Source organism: Lycium ferocissimum, unplaced genomic scaffold (genome assembly GCF_029784015.1).
Source record: "Lycium ferocissimum isolate CSIRO_LF1 unplaced genomic scaffold, AGI_CSIRO_Lferr_CH_V1 ctg1940, whole genome shotgun sequence".
NCBI lineage: Eukaryota > Viridiplantae > Streptophyta > Magnoliopsida > Solanales > Solanaceae > Lycium > Lycium ferocissimum.
Window position 1 is genome coordinate 139,018 of NW_026718396.1, and position 17,795 is coordinate 156,812.

Below are 17,795 nucleotides of genomic sequence, written 5' to 3' on the forward strand. Positions count from 1 at the left end.
GAGTCTCCAAATTACCATTGCCAGCAAAAACAATTTCAACGCCACCTATACGCTCACAATCATACAATTTTTCAAATAAACAGCTCTTTTTTCTAATATCTCCAAACAGTGTAAGTGTCTCCATATTCCCTGTAGGACATGCCAGAGCCGGGAAGTCGGAACTAATTCCTGGATCCCATACACATGAATCCACTACAGTTACGGGAATGGTGACAATAAGGAAATTAGCACCAGGACCAAAGGAAAAGCGACTCAAAGTATGGTGATCATTGGGTCCCCTCGTAGATTTCCTATGATCAACAGTAGGCATCGTTTCATCCGAAGGCATGTCACTTGTTAAAACACCACCCTCATCCTCAATTAAAAAATTATCAAGATATAGATCCTCACTAGTATCAGGCTTCATGAAAAATTCAGCAAGATACATGTCGTCAAGGCCCACAAATTCAATTTTCTGTTTACGACAGCCACAATCAAGAGAACTTATGGAAATATACATCTCTGACAGATCTCTTTGGGGATGTACATTGAACAGTTGAACTTCGCTGCTTACCGTACCTGTAGCTTCTTCATCGAACATTTTAACTGAGGCATCTGATTGCACCTCAGTAAATACTATGGGGCAGCATATATTTAACATTTCGTCAAACATCTTGTACGCATCCGTTTTGCAGTTGCATTCAGATTGCTCATCATGGTTTTGAGGCAATGGTGAGTTGGTTATATTGCTCCACCCTAGACGAACAAGTGCAAGGAATGGGGACTGTACATCTGGCTCTTCGAAACCCGACGAAACAGCCTCAAAACGACTTGGGTACTCAGTCACAGAGGGTACCTGTCAGAGATTGGCCAACCAACCTTCTGGTGATTCGAGATGTCGTTTACGGAAGCGAATCAACACTTTCGCAGTATAATGATTCCAATCAGCCAATTGCTTGTTCTGGAAAAGCCATCAGTATGGGGTCCAGTCCCCTATCCCATATTTTAAGGAAGGAAGATTTTCTTCCTTTGACAAAATATACATGAAATCACATTGGCAGCTATTTTTGAAATGGGATAATCGGCTATTGAATGTGTTCATAGTGAACACCTTAACTTGCTACATTCAGGAAACGTCACTGATGACATCAATAGGTCCATTTCATCCTTATAAATAGGGAAGCTTTCTATCATTTGTAATACACCAGAAAAGAGAGAAAAAAATTATAGAGAGCAAGGTATTCCATAAACTGTAAGAAAATAGTCTGTGAAAAAAAATAGAGTGTGAGGGATATTGTAGTGAGGTGGGAAAAATCAAAAGAGTGTTTTTTCTTTTTGAGTGTGTAGTGGTCTTTGGAGTATTTATACTCGTGACTACACAGTGTAAAATGCCTTACTATAGTGATATCGATTTCTGCTCCTCTTGGCCGTGATTTTTCCCTTATTCAGAAGGGTTTCCACGTAAAATCTTGGTGTCATTATTCGCATTTTATTCTTCTTGATTTAACCATAAGTTAGTGTTCGCGTTTATCACTAATACCGTGAATATTTATTTTTGAGGATCTATTTTATTCCCAACAAGTGGTATCGAGCCAAGGTTGTTCGAGTATGCTCGTGGTTGTTAAAGCACAATCTGAACTTCCACATCAGGAAAGAATTACTTTGGTCTCCGAATAAATAGTATTTGTATTTGCGATAAACGATGGAAGCCAACACTAGTAGAATGGTTACTTTGAGTGGCGTAAATTATGCCATTTGGAAGGGCAAAATGGAAGATTTGCTCTATGTCAAGAATTTTTATTAACCTGTCTTTGTCACTAAAAAGCCTGATAATAAATCAGATGAAGAGTGGAATTTGTTGCATCGGCAAGTTTGCGGCTTTATTAGACAGTGGGTTGACGATAATGTGTTGAACCATATTTTTGGGGAGACACATGCTCGGACCCTATGGGAGCATCTTGAAAGTTCGTATGCTCGGAAAACTGGTAACAACAAGATGTTTTTGATAAAGCAAATGTTGGGTTTAAAATACCACGATGGTTCCGCAATGACAGATCATTTGAATATTTTTCAAGGGATCATGAACCAGTTATCTGCTATGGGCATTAATTTTGATGAAGAAATTCAAGGCTTGTTTCTACTTGGTTCCCTACCAGATTCTTGGGAAATTTTGATGAAGATCTTTATATATCTTGCCAAGAGTAGCCTTTTAAATGAAGAGATGAGAAGAAAATCTCAAGGTTCCTCCTCATCAGATGTCTTGGTGACTGACACTAGGGGGAGAGGCAAGAATCGTGGTTCTCAAAATAGAGAACATAATAGAAGCAAATCTAGAAGCAGACTTAAAGATATTGAGTGCTATCATTGCGGGAAAAAAGGGCACACAAAGAAGTTCTGCCGGATTTTGAAAAAGGAGAATAGAGATAAGGAGGAAAAGAAAGAAGATGGCAATCGTGTGGCCACCGTCACTACAGAAGATCTTGTCTTGTCCTTGATGCGGATCGATAAATATTGCTTGTGATGAGTCAAGCTGGGTTGTGGATAGTGGTGCCGCATCTCATGTGATATCAAGGAAGGAATTTTTCTCATCCTATACTCCGAGTGACTTTGAAACTTTGAGTATGGGTAATGAGACTGTATCTAGGGTGGCTAGTGTTGGAACGATTTGTCTGGAAACTAGTATTGGAACTAAACTAGTTTTAAACAATGTAAAGCATACGACCGATGTTCGTCTGCACTTGATCTCTATTGGTGTTTTGGATGATGAGGGATATGTCAGTACCAATGGTGCTGGAAAGTGGAAGCTTACTAAAGGTTCCATGATTGTGGCTCGTGGCGAAAAGCGTTGTGGTCTATCTTTGGACTACGGCCTCTACCTGTGTTGATATGGTGAATGCAGTTGAGAGCAATAACTCTTCAACATTATGGCATAAGAGGCTTAGCCACATTAGCAAGAAAGGACTAAATGTTCTGGCCAAAAAGAAATTATTGTCAAATTTCAAAAGTGCTAAATTAGAAAAGTGTGAGCAGTGCTTGGCTGGAAAACAAAATAGAGTTTCTTTCAAGTCTCATCTTCCTTCAAGAAAGGCAGAGTTGCTTGAGTTGGTGCATTCAGATTTATGTGGTCCAATGAAGACAAGGAATCTGGGTGGTGCACTTTACTTTGCTACTTTTATTGATGATTGCTCAAGGAAACTTTGGGTCTATGTCTTGAAGACTAAAGACCAAGTGTTGGGTGTCTCTAAGCAGTTTCAGGCTTCAGTTGAAAGAGAAACTGGAAAGAAGCTGAAGTGTATTCGTACTGATAACGGTGGTGAATATTGTGGACCGTTTGACGAATACTGCAAGCAACAGGGTATCAGACACCAGAAGACTCCTCCTAAGACTCCTCAGCTTAATGGTTTAGCAGAGAGGATGAACAGGACCTTGATGGAAAGAGTTAGATGTTTGCTTTCTGAAGCAAAGTTGTCGAATTCCTTTTGGGGTGAGGCATTGTTGACCACCGCACATGTTATTAATCTATCCCCTACGGTTGCTTTGCAAAGTGATGTTCCAAACAGAGTTTGGTATGGCAAGGATGTTTCCTATGACCACTTGAAAGTGTTTGGTTGCAAAGCTTTTGTACATGTGCCTAAAGATGAAAGGTCAAAATTAACTGCCAAGACAAGGCATTGCATCTTCATTGGTTATGGCCTTGATGAGTTTGGTTACAGGCAATATGATCCAATTGAGAAGAAGGTCGTGAGAAGTCGTGATGTTATCTTCGTAGAGGATCAAACCATTGAAGATATTAACAAAGCGGAGAAGATAAAATCTTCAAGTTCTGAAGGTTTAGTTAATCTTGATCAAGTCCCTCATACAAATATTGATGACGTTGGTGGGCTCGATGACGATGGTGATGCCCAGAATCATGTTCCAGATCAGCATGTTGATGATGATAACGATGCTGCTATTGATGAGGTAGATGCTCCTACTCATGAAGTCGTGGATGAGTCAGATATTCCACTTAGAAGGTCTACTAGACAGCATGTTCCTTCTTTCCGTTATTCACCTAATGAGTATGTATTACTCACTGATGGGGGAGAACCTAAATGTTATGAGGAGGGCATGGAAGATGAGCACAAGATGAATGGATTGAAGCCATGCAAGATGAGATGAAATCTCTGCATGAGAACCATACTTATGAGTTGGTGAAATTGCCTAAGGGCATGAGAGCTTTGAAGAACAAGTGGGTGTTCAAAGTTAAAGTCGAAGAACACAGCTTGAAGCCCAGATACAAAGCTAGATTGGTTGTTAAGGGATTTGGTCAAAGGAAAGGTATTGACTTTAATGAAATATTTTCTCCTGTCATGAAAATGTCCTCCATTCGGACAATTCTTGGTTTGACTGCTAGTCTTGATTTGGAGATTGAGCAGATGGATGTGAAGACTGCTTTTCTTCATGGTGACTTAGAAGAGGAGATTTATATGGAACAACCTGAGGGCTTCAAGGCAAAAGGTAAAGAAAATCTTGTGTGCAAACTTAAGAAGAGTCTATATGGATTGAAGCAAACTCCCAGACAGTGGTACAAGAAGTTTGAATCTGTTATAGGGGAGCAAGGCTATAAGAAGACTTCTTCGAGATCCTTTGTGTGTTTGCACAGAAATTTTCTGATGATGACTTTATCATCCTCCCACTATATGTGGATGATATGTTGATTGTAGGCAGGAATGCTTCCAAGATTGACGAGTTGAAGAAACAGTTGAGAAAGTCTTTTGCAATGAAAGACTTGGGTAATGCTAAGCAGATTTTGGGCATGAGAATTACTCGTTCAAGAGATGAAAGGAAGCTTTATTTGTCACAAAAAAAGTACATAGAACGTGTACTAGAGCGCTTCAATATGAAGAGTGCTAAGTGGGTTAGCACACCTCTTCCTGGTCATCTAAAATTGAGCAAAAAGATGTGTCCTACAACAACAGAGGAAAAAGAGAGAATGGCCAAGATTCCTTATTCCTCTGCCGTCGGAAGTTTGATGTATGCAATGGTATGCACTCGACCAGATATTGCTCATGCAGTCAGTGTTGTTAGCAGATTTCTCGAAAATCCAGGGAAAAAACATTGGGAAGCTGTGAAGTGGATACTCAGGTATCTAAGAGGAAGCTCAGATGAATGCTTGTGTTTTGGAGGATCAAATTCAATCTTGAAGGGCTATACAGATTCTGATACGGCAGGTGACCTTGATAACAGAAATTCCACTACTGGATATTTGTTTACTTTTTCAGGAGGAGCTATATCATGGCAGTCGAAGTTGCAGAAGTTTGTTGCACTTTCTACAACTGAAGCGGAGTATATTGCGGCTACTGAAGCTGGCAAGGAGATGATATGGCTCAAGAGATTTCTTCAAGAACTTGGATTGCAGCAAATGGAGTATGTTGTCTATTGCGACGATCGAGTGCAATGACACGAGTAAGAATTCCATGTACCATGCGAGAACAAAACACATCGATGTCAGATATCATTGGATTCGTGAGCAATTGGAGAGCGAATTGTTCCAAGTCAAAAAGATTCACACGAACGAAAAACCTGCAGATATGTTGACCAAGGTGGTATCGAGAGACAAGTTCGAACTGTGCAAAGAACTTGTCGGCATGCACTCAAACTAGAAGCCGGTGTACCCTCGCCCAAGTGAATGGAATTTGGAGGGGAGATTTGTGGGGTCCAGTCCCCTATCCCATATTTTAAGGAAGGAATATTTTCTTCCTTTGTCAAAATATACATGAAATCACATTGGCAGCTATTTTTGAAATGGGATAATCAGCTATTGAATGTGTTCATAGTGAACACCTTGAGTTGCTACATTCAAGTAATGTCACTGATGACATCAATAGGTCCATTTCATCCTTATAAATAGGGAAGCTTTCTATCATTTGTAATATACCAGAAAAGAGAGAAAAAAATTATAGAGAGCAAGGTATTCCATAGACTGTAAGAAAATAGTCTGTGAAAAAAAATAGAGTGTGAGGGATATTGTAGTGAGGTGGGAAAAATCAAAAGAGTATTTTTTTCTTTTTGAGTGTGTAGTGGTCTTTGGAGTATTTATACTCGTGACTACACAGTGTAAAATTCCTTACTATAGTGATATCAGCTGCTCCTCTTGGCCGTGATTTTTCCCTTATTCATAAGGGTTTCCACGTAAAATCTTGGTGTCATTATTACTGCATTTTATTCTTGTTGATTTAACCATAAGTTAGTGTTCCGAGTTTATCACTAATACCGTGAATATTATTTTTGCGGGTCTATTTTATTCCCAACAATCAGTACCACGACAAAGCTGCTCCGTCGATATAGGACGAGGCGAGGGACAACTTGTTGTTCTCTGCAATATCATAGAATTCGAAGCAGTGTTCGGCTTGAGAAATCCATAACTCTGGATTCTCGCCACAGAATCGTTGGAATTCCAACGGGATAGGTTTACTTGTGGCAAGTTTTCCAACCAACTCCTGTAACAACAAACGAATTTCAAATAACTCCTTCGAAAATGAATCCTTCCCGACGTTAATTGAATCATAGGGAGTTCGAAACCTTTGGTCCTCCATTAAAGACCTCTGGATGAAAGCACCAATGAAACAAACCCGAATTCTCAACACAAATATATATAATCACTGATAGTCAAATTACAACTATAACACTCAAACTACCGAATTACAATGGAAAGTACTGAAATAACAAGTAATTAAGGATAGAGATAAGAAATGGGATGAGAAGTTAGACTCTGAGAAAGGAGATGAGAGGAATAGACAGTTTTTTCTTCACAATACGCATAATCCGTTCTATCTAACCCCTGGTCCCTTTTAACCAATTACAAATTGGGCCTGGATCCCAAATAAAATTTCCCAACCTTTTAGTCGGCCCAATAATCTCAAGTGGATCAGTTCTATTTACCACTTCCAGCCCATAGGCCCTTATGTAGTCAACTTGGTTCATAACATATTTTAAGATGTATTTTTTCACCAAATTGATATGAGAAAAGTTGCAACTTATATTACTTTTCATGTAGTTTTCAATTATATAAATTTTAATCTCAAAATATTGAGTTAATCTAATTCTATTTAGCTTCAAATTTTAGTCAAATTGACTGTTGAAAAGCAAAAAATATCACAGAAGTTGGGACAAACGGAATAACATTGTGTCATTACAAAAATGTAAATTACGTTTTGTTGTCATGGAAATATTAATGTGTGGATGTCTATTACTCCTCTACATATAACTCCCACTACTTCATGTTCATAACTCTTATAGAAGTAACCCCCATTACTTTATGACCACTACTCCCACACTTTATTCGTGTAACCCCCAAATAGTTACTACCCATGTTTATGACACACTCTTTGGTGTTCTCAGTGTATTCCTATAGATAGTTGGGTTGTATGTAATACTTGAACACACTTGATACTTGGAAGAAATAAGAAATTCTCTCCTTTCTTTGTCACTTTGTTGTTCTTGCTTTCATCTTTTGATATATTGTACTAACTCTTTTAGATTGATTTTACTACACGTTATCAGCACGAGTCTCTAACCAATTGAGATTATCTAATTCGGGTTTAATCTTTGAAGTAGCTCTGACATGGGAAAGTTCTGATGTGAGGTAATTAGCTTCCTTCACTTAATTTTCTTAGCATAACTAGCACATGACAATGGTCAATAAATATCCTGTCTGCTTTGAAAAAACAATTTTTAATTAATATGTGATTAAGATTCGTTTATACTATTCCTAGAAACATTGCATACTAAAGTTCTGGATCTAGTACTGTTTTGTGTTTTAGCATATATGTTTGTCCAGTCTTAAAGTTGAATTTGGCAAAACAATAAGGACTTTAAATCTCGATTTTTCTACATAGGCAAAACTTCTTAATATGGCTGTAGTTTATAGCATGAAAAATCAAAGATATCCTTTGGCATGAACATGGAATTAACTATTACACATAATTTAATTAATTATATCTTATGTTTGCAGAGAAATATAGCAGAAGAAAAGTAAATCGATGAGACCTTCTGCTAGCCCAAGATCGTTAACTAAGATCGGAAGATTCAACTAAAGAAGAAGAAGCTATTGAAAGGAAATGTTTAGAGGAAGCTATGGAAAGGAAATATTTACTTGAATTGGCTTGTATTGGTAGTCATAGCTTACAATTGGGGTTGTGTTGGGTTAACTTGGGTTTATTACAAATGTTCGAGGCCACCCCTATTTATACTTGTCTAGGGATGGTTCTAGATAGAATTATCTAGATATATCTACAAAATATCTAGTTAGCATTGTCTTCTAACAATACTCTAGAATATCTAGATTTTTCTTTACGATAATTATCCAAGATCCTACATTAGACTATTCTAGATCCCTTACTAAATATCTAGGATTTTTTGTACCTCCAAAAATTCAACTTTACTTCTTCACACTCCCTCTTAAAGTGATTTTTGGAAACTACCCCGAGCTTGTTATAGAAGAACTCAAACGAAGCTTTTGGGAGTGCCTTGGTGAAGATCTCAACAGTATTTTCTTGACTCCTTTTTCTTCTTCAAATGATGAAGATTTTTCGTCATTAATTTGTCCACATGAATCATTTTCCAGACTCCCCCTTTCTCTTAGCTCCTTGCTAATTGTGTTATCTGGACAAGCACCTAAGTCAGTGACGATCTGACCATTAATTTCCTTCGAAGCCTCAACATCAGCATAGGATCCACCACTAGATTCCCTTTCCAACTCCTCGATAAACTATTTGGCAGCTTCAGAGCTTTCAAAAATCATACTGCTTGTATCTCTATATGAAATTGAGCCTTCAAGGTTAACCTCTTCATTTATTTGACCGTCGGCTTCTCCATCTGCTTCCAGTATTTGATCTGAGCTAGTGATTGACTCTGATACGGTAGATGATTGACCAGAGACTTCAACTTCCACTACAACTCCCTCAATGCTTTCTCCTACAACTCCCTCAATGCTTTCTCCGGAATGGTCACCATTACTATATATAGTTTCAGACACTGCCTGCTCAGGTTCTACTTCAACATCCCTCACGTCCAGACTTTTATTACCAGCTTCAGGATCTGCTTCGTTGATTTCCTCGATAGCAGCTACCACGTCACTAGTCTGAACGTCTTTGGAATCTGCTTGCTTTTTGTTGATGACACCAATGCCTTTCTTCTCCACGTAATGGATCGTATTATCTCTTTAATCCATGATCCAGTCTCTTTCGAAATTGAAGGAAGCCAGGGCATCTACTACTCGAGCCTCAGCTATGAAGCACCCTCCCCAGTCCTCTTCTTCTTCAGCAGCTTTCTCAACTTGAGCCATGTTTCTCTCTTTTGTTCGGTAATATCTTTTTATATGTCCTATTTTACCACACCTGTAACATTTGATATTCTTCTTATAGTTATTAGTAGACTCTCTCTCCTTTTCTAGCGAAATTTGGAAACACTTTGAGATCGAGAGTGTGGCGTATCTCTGAATGTTTTTCCTTTGAAGTTCCTCTTGTCGGCTACAAGAGCATTTCCTTCCCCTTCTTTAAAACATACGCTAGCCCTCTGTTTGGCTAGTAGCTCCTATGATGACAACAAATTCTCAAACTCCTCCAAGGATGGTTGTTGAGCCCATCCTTGAACTGATGTAACAAAAGGAATATATTTTTTCTTCAAACCACGAATGATAATTCTTCTCATTCGTGCTTCAGAGATAGCCTCATCCGGATTTAATAATGAGATCTCTGAACATAAGTTCTTAATCTTCAAAAAATATTCGATAATAGAAAGATTACCTTGAATGGTGTTAGCCAATTCATTCTCCAAGATCTGTAGCTGCGCTTCATCCTTCTTATTGAACAAACGATCAAGGGTCCTCCAAAATTCATGAGCTGATTTGCACCTTATAATATGATCAAACAAGTTGTGAGAGATGGACCTCTTCAGGATGAACTCCGCCTTCGCATTAATTTGCTTCCACTTCTTGTATGCGCTGCTATTTTTCGATCCGTCAATAGGAGGACTTCTGTAACTACCATTAACAACATCCACAAATCCTCTCCCACAAGGTATGACTCCATACATGCCTTCCATACCTTGTAATTGGACTGATTTAACAACTCCATCCCCAGTCCATTAATACGGCCGCTTAAATCCATTTAGAGAAACCAGTTGAATCTACCACTAACCCGATCTTGAAATAAAATCCAGAAGCCAACTACGGCTATGGCTCTGATACCATGTAGAGAAATATAGCAGAAGAAAAGTAAATCGATGAGACCTTCTGCTAGCCCAAGATCGTTAACTAAGATCAGAAGATTCAACTAAAGAAGAGGAAGCTATGGAAACGAAGTGTTTACTTGAATTGGCTTGTATTGGTAGTAGTAGCTTACAATTGGAGTTGTGTTGGGATAACTTGGGTTGATTACAAATGTTCATGGCCACCCCTTTTTATACTTGTCTAGGGATGGTTCTAGATAAAATTATCTAGATATATCTACAAAATATCTAGTTAGCCTTATCTACTAACACTACTCTAGAATATCTAGATTTTTCTTTACGATAATTATCCAAGATCCTACACTAGACTATTCTAGATCCCTTACTAAATATCTAGGATTTTTTGTACCTCCAAAAAATCAACTTTACTTCTTCACAATGTTGCATAAGTTACTTTTCACTATGTGTCCTTATTGTCCATCCTCTTCCAGTCATCTTAACTATGGATAAACATATTTCTGTTTGTGTCAAGAATAGTACACGGCATATCTGACAGTGATTGTGACAAGAATAGTAATAACATTAGCAATAGAGAATTTGTTGAAAACCTTTCTTCTCAAGATCATGTCCCAAAGCAGTGATGGATAGTTTTGTGTGTTGCTGTCCTATTTGGTTTGTATGTTCATTTTCTAATTGAGTTTAATTTGGCATATTGGTTGATAACGCCATATTTTGTAATGTTCTCGTTAGTTTTTCCTTAACAGTTTGCAAAAATTGTGTCCTTCTGTTTATTTAAAATGAGCTTCATTTACTGTAAAGTTTATGACTCTGGATTGGAAATGAACCCTTGGAATTCTGTATAAACGTCTTTGGATAATAATTAATATTACTGGAGTTTAATTTGCTAGGAGGACAACTCAATTACTGAAACTGAACCTTTCAGGCTTCAGTTCTTCTAGAGCCCAACGATATTTATTATATTGAAGTATATGATCTGCCCATAACTGAAACTTCTATATGGGATCATTTCATTTACGGCTTTTATTGAATCATGCTTGTGTTTTAATATAAAATGCATGCAATTGTGTCTGGTTGTTGTTTATTTGATGATGATATTCCCATAAATTCTTAAATGTGTTTCTGCTTTTTGATAAATTGATATTTTCATAAAGTACTGCTAAGTTAGGCCCCCATTGAACAACTTCATTTACACTTTGACATATTATGCCATTGGTTGAGGGTAAGACGGTGGATTCAAGTCCCATCGCACCTAGAGAGTAAGACATCGAGTTACAGTCCCTGTGCACCATGTAATGAGATGTTGGGTTCGAGTCCCATTGAATTTTGGCCTAACATGCCGTTTGGTGTAAGTCCCATTGCACCATATTTATGATATAATGATGACAAAGGCAAAATAATGTGTATTTTGATGAAAAATTGTGAAGCCCGTCACACTTGATATGCTCCATTCCGTGAGGGGAATGTGGTAGATGCATAATAAGTCTCAATGAAAACAAGTGGTTAAACGAATGAACGTGGAGGTGGCAAAGGACAAAATAATGTTAATCATCATTGTGGTAATCTAAGAGGAAGAACATTATGGGTTCTCAAAATGATCCTTCTAAGGTGAATGTAATTTTGTCATCAATTTGGTATGAAAGGTTATTGGGCACCCGGAAGTCGTGCAACCAAATTTGATAAGTTTTATAAATCCTCCATCAAAAGAAAGGAAAACAATTTCAAAGTGATGTCGAGGTGGGTCTAAGAATATGATAAAGACAATGGGCTTATAATGAAAGTTTATGAAGCACATATATATGATTATAGTTTATTTCTTAAAGAGAATGTGACTTGTGGTAAGCATCGTGAATGCTCGTCCATTTTGAAGGTGAAATGTGTAACAGTATGGATAATGACGTCCTCATGTATTATTGAATAAATACCACAAAACTAACCTCTACGGAAGGTTTGAGAGAAAAAAAAATGTTTTGACATAAATGGTTGGGTCACGTACTTTTAGTACGTCACAAATATTGTGGTATGTCTTATCAGAATTATCAAAGGTAAAAGTAAGAAATAAGTCTTGCTTATAAAGGTTTTGGCCATGACCATAATGGCAAGTAATCCGTAAAAGGAGATGTTCACCATATGGATGGTATTATGATATATGCGGTAGTACATAATTAATTGGAGCTCTGGAAAAGCTACTTTGTTACTACCCGGAGGAATGAAATTGTTCATAATATTGGTATTGTAGTAAGTCTCAAAAGAAACTTTTTAAGTTTCAAAGGCATTGGTCAAATTGAATTATATTGAGACTATAAATTATGGAAAGATTTTATATCTTCATATTACTACAATCAAAGCAGGTTATAAATATTAATGTGAAAGGTTACCCGCCTTTTCCTCCTATTTGAGCTACACAATTAAGAGCATGATAATGGAGTCACGTGCGATAGTAAACTAGAAGTTCTTGAAAGAAATATTTGTTGGCATGACCGGTTGGCCATCCCGGTTCAAATGTGATGCGAAAATTATTGAGAATTCACGTGGTTATATACTGAAGAAATAGAAATTCTTCAAGAATTCTCTTGTGCTGCTTGTTCTCATGATAAATTGATCATTGTACCAGCTAAGGTTGGGATTGTATGTCATAATTTTTGGAACGTATAAAAGGTGATATATGTATGGGCCCACTCACCTGCCATGTGGATTGGTTTACTATTATATGGTTATATGATTTTAATAGATGCATCTATGGTATGGTCACATGTGCTTTGATATCAACTTTCAATTTGATTTTTGCAAGGTTGTTCGCTCAAATTGTTAAATTAAGAGCATGGTTTCAAACTATGAAATTATGTTAATAATGCTGGTTTATATCCAAGTTGGTTTAGCAGAAATTGTATGCCTCCAATTATAGCTAAACAATTGGTTATGAGAACAAACTCCCAAAACGAAATTTGGGATGAGATATGTTATTTAATATGTAGCAGCACTTGTATGCATCAAGCCAACAAGTTGCAATAAGTTCCCCTATCATAATTGGTTCAGGGTCAAGAACCAAATAATTCTCATCTAAAAAATTGAATGTGCGGTATATGATTTAATAGCTCCACCACAGCGCATAAAGATGGGTCCCCAAATAATGTTGGGAGGTAAATGTTAGATTTCCTAACATTAGGGGGAGGGATGATAAGCGGCTGGGAAATAAGGTATATTTAATGAATTATCACTGGTATGATCCTCGTTGAATAGATAATTCAAGTTAACTACCAGATGCATTTACTGACCCAAAAGTAAATATTATATTCCAACTGCAAATGCTCCAATTCCAATTTGAATTAAAGTCCTTGAAGGACAAAGTCTATGGTGATAGACTGATTGCTTCCAAAGATAAAACTCCTTGAAGAATGAGAGGAGCAAATGATCAAGATGGCCATACTAATGAGGCAAGTGCTTTAAAATAGCACTACGAAATAATATTTCATACAACCTTTGATTAGGTTCAGGTACCTGAAAATGATGAAAAATAAAGAGATCTCCATAAGTTATGTCGTATTGGAACCGATATCAAATGACGGTCGAAGGTATCTTTTGTTTTAATGTAGCGCTCAGTATTATAAACGGTGACGAGGATCTTGAATTTAAATATGTCAAAGAGTGGACAGATAAATCCAAATAAATACGCAATTCAAGTATATTTGGTTTCACTTGGAAAAGTGATATTTTGGATCTATAGTCCAAGCACCTCAAGATATAATGTTAGTGGGGTACAAATAAATTATTGTGCGAAAAGTAAAATGAAAAATAAAGTCGTAAGATATAAAGTACGTCTTGTGCCTTGTGGCATAAAGGTTTTTTGCGAAAATCCTGGCATTATTGTATGGAGATAAGTTCTCCCGTGGTGGATGCAATGAGGTTTCGTATCAGTCTGGCAATACATGAAAAATTTGAATACGTATAATGAATTGTTGTCATGTCTAGCTAGAAAATGAAGTTTATATGAAAATCCTTGAAGGATTTAAAAGTTTTGAGAGCGATTCCATTAAATACCCCAATGGCCATGACATCGCTTAACATTAAGAAATATCAATTTTGATCTCATGAAAATGGTCAGAAAGTACCATGTATTTGTGTAATTGGTGCACTTATATTTCTTGCTCTTATAATTCATGAGATAATATTTTTATTAATGTGTTGGCAAGATATAATGTTACTTCTACGTGGAGATACTCGAGTAAAATTAAATATTGGTATAGATTTATTTTTTCTAACCATATTGTCAAGGATTTGTTGGTTATGCAAATGCAGGAAGATTATATGCTCTATGTAACATTCAATGGCACGCAAGTTATTTATTTGCATATGGGTGCTGCCATATTTATATTGTTTTGCTAAAGTCAATTATTTTCTATTTACACAAATCATGCAAAGATAACAATGATCGTGAAGCAAGCAAATGACATATTGATATATCGGGATGAGCTCAAGGATGTAACATCTTTGTGGATGTGAGTTGGTCACAAAGACATGACCAATACCAACACTTGGAAAGCTGGTATATAAGATCATTGGAAGGCATCATCTACAAGAATTGATACGTTGGAGGTGGAATAAAATAAAACATGCCTCGCTAAAAGTTATTTTTCACACACGATCTTCAAAGGAATGATGAAAATATATTCAAGAGATTCAAGTGATAATTTATCAGATTTGTTAACGACAGCATGGTCAACCTCAACATTTGAGAAGCTGATAAACAAGATTTGAATGTGTCATCTTCGAAATATCAAATGATGTTATTATCAGGGGGAGTAAAATGCACGCTGCACTCATTTTTCCTTAGTCGAGATTTTGTCCCACTGGGTTTTCCTGGCAAGGTTTTTAACGAGGCAGCAGATAATGCGTATTACAAGATATATGCACCCTTTTTCCTTCACTAGGATTTTTCCCACTGGATTTTTTCCAGTAAGGTTTTAACGAGGCATATTATCTAACAATAGACATCCAGGAGGGAGTGTTATGAAAATATTAACGTGTGGATGTCTATTACTCCTCTACATATAACTCCCACTACTTCATATTCGTAACTCTTGTAGAAGTAACCCCCATTACTTTATGATCACTACTCCCACACTTTATTTCTATAACCCCAAATAGTTACTACCCATGTTTATGACACACCCTTTGGTGTTCTCAATGTATTCCTATATATAATTGGGTTGTATGTAATACTTGAACACACTTGATACTTGGAAGAAATAAGAAATTCTCTCCTCTCTTTGTCACTTTGTTGTTCTTGCTTTCTTCTTTTGATAAATTGTACTAACTCTTTTAGATTGATTTTACAACATTTGTCACCAAATAGGACAGGATAGTTTGCCTTTTTAAACTGAAAAAAAGATACTCCTAGGGCAGTGTATTTTATATGACTTATTATTAATGATTAGATTAGAATAAGTTCTGTGTCATCACTGAGTCGTCAGGTTGATCTTTTCTTTTCTATCTCTTTGACAACTTTTCTTTCTTTCTATAGTTGTAGCTTCAATCTTTTTCTTTCTACTTGTGCATGTTTCACCCCCATATATATAAAACATTTGAGACAGAGAAACGTGTCTTTTATTTTTATTTTTATTAGATTTGGTTCAAAAAGGTCATATATCAATGGCGAAGATTTCTCGTCTTCTTGGATCCACCATTAAAGCAGCTATCACCACCAAGGTTTGTTTTTTTTATAATTATGAATATGAAATTCCCTCTTGTTTTCAAGCTTTATTATTGTGTAGTTTTCTTGTTAAAGACAATAACTTTGTTTGTTGAATGAATCTATCTTTTCTTGTGTTATTGGCTTTTTAATGGATTTATTTTGACGTGAAAATGGCCCCTAAATGTGTATATATTTCAATGAATGTTTAAGATAGATATAGAGTTTCAACCAACAGCTATACCCCATTCTTAATTATGAAATCCATCAAGCTTTATTGTGTAGTAGTTTTTTTTGTTAAAGATAATAACTCTTTGTTGAATCTGACTTTGCTCATTCTTTTGTTCTCTGGTTCTGTTTGTTATGTGTTTTTGGCCTTTTAATGGATTTATAATTTGAGTTGAAAGTGGCGCTATTTTTTTTTTTTTTAATATTTTCTACCGAAGCTTATTATTGGACTACCATATTCACTTGATTTCTTCATCTAGTAAGGCAAGGAGGCAACATAGTTGTTGTAGATTAGGGGTACAGTCAGAGGCGAATCCAGGATTCTAACTGTTTCCTAATGCTATGTACTGCTTTCCATTTCGTATTATTTTTAATGTTGGTACTGCTTTCATTTTTGTATGCCCTTCTTTTTCAAACTGCTTTGAAATGTTGTACTTAAGCCGAGGGTCTATGGAAAACAACCTCTCTACCTTTACAAGGTAGGGGTAAGGTCTACGTACACTCTACCCTCCCCAGACCCCACCTGTGAGATTACACTGGGTTGTTGTAAGGTTCTTAGTATCGAACCCGTTGTATTTTGAAATTAGTGGGTTCATGTATCTTTTGGAGTATTTGTTTTAATTTTAATAAGTTTTTACATGAAAATTAATGCTCGTTGAAAGTACAAGGTTCAGATGATCCCGGTATGACAAAATTACCTCTGCCTTTACGTATAGTAGGAGTCCCCCTTCTCAAACTTTTCTAAGATAAAAGGTAAAAATTTTGGCGATACAACTGATTGATTAGGAAATACATATTATTGACTTTTATGAATTTTAGGTGCTGTCATCAAGTCAAAATGCTTTTTGGTTTTTCTTTGTTTTCTACTAGGAAATTCATCCATTTTGGTCTTTTAATTTCTTGATATTTAGGATGATTATTTTTTGAAACTGGTAACTTTTCATATTGAGGATGGTTTCAAGCTGGGAACTTCTTTTAGTTGTTTTTCCTTTATTATATGTTTACTTTGGTTTTTGTATGAACATGTAAAAATACATTTGTGTAGATATTGAAACCCTTATAAATTGGAACCTATGATTTAGGTAAACAATGTTTCAAATTGGACCCGAAAGCTAAATTGTATCTATTTATTAAAAGTAAAATAAATTGAAAAGCGTTTTCTTATACAAAAATTGATTATCTTTAAAGTATATTGCATGATTCGAAGAGTATGAAAAGGGACTTTTTTTTTTTGGAACTTATTGGACTTAAGGTAATTTTCAAACCTTTTGGGCTCGAAACCCAAACCTTAAGGCAAATAAAACAGAGAAATATACTTAAACTACAGTTTTGAGGATTAAGATGGCTTTGGAGTAGTATATGGTCGAATAATGAGCTTCAATGGATCAATAAGTAACAAGTAAACTTTTTCTTAACTTATACGTGTAAAAACCTATACTATTCTTATAGAGGAGATATACTACATTTATTTTCTTATATATAATAAATAAACTTATAATGAATAAATCATGACATTGGGACCAAATGAGTAGAAAATCTACTTGAGAGAAACTTTAGGTGTGTTTTGGTCCGGAAATGAAATGAATTGAACCCCTTATAATAATTTTCAAAAAGAAAATCAACTTTTCTTCCTTACAAGATAATTTTGCCAAAAAGTGGAGTTTTATGATTA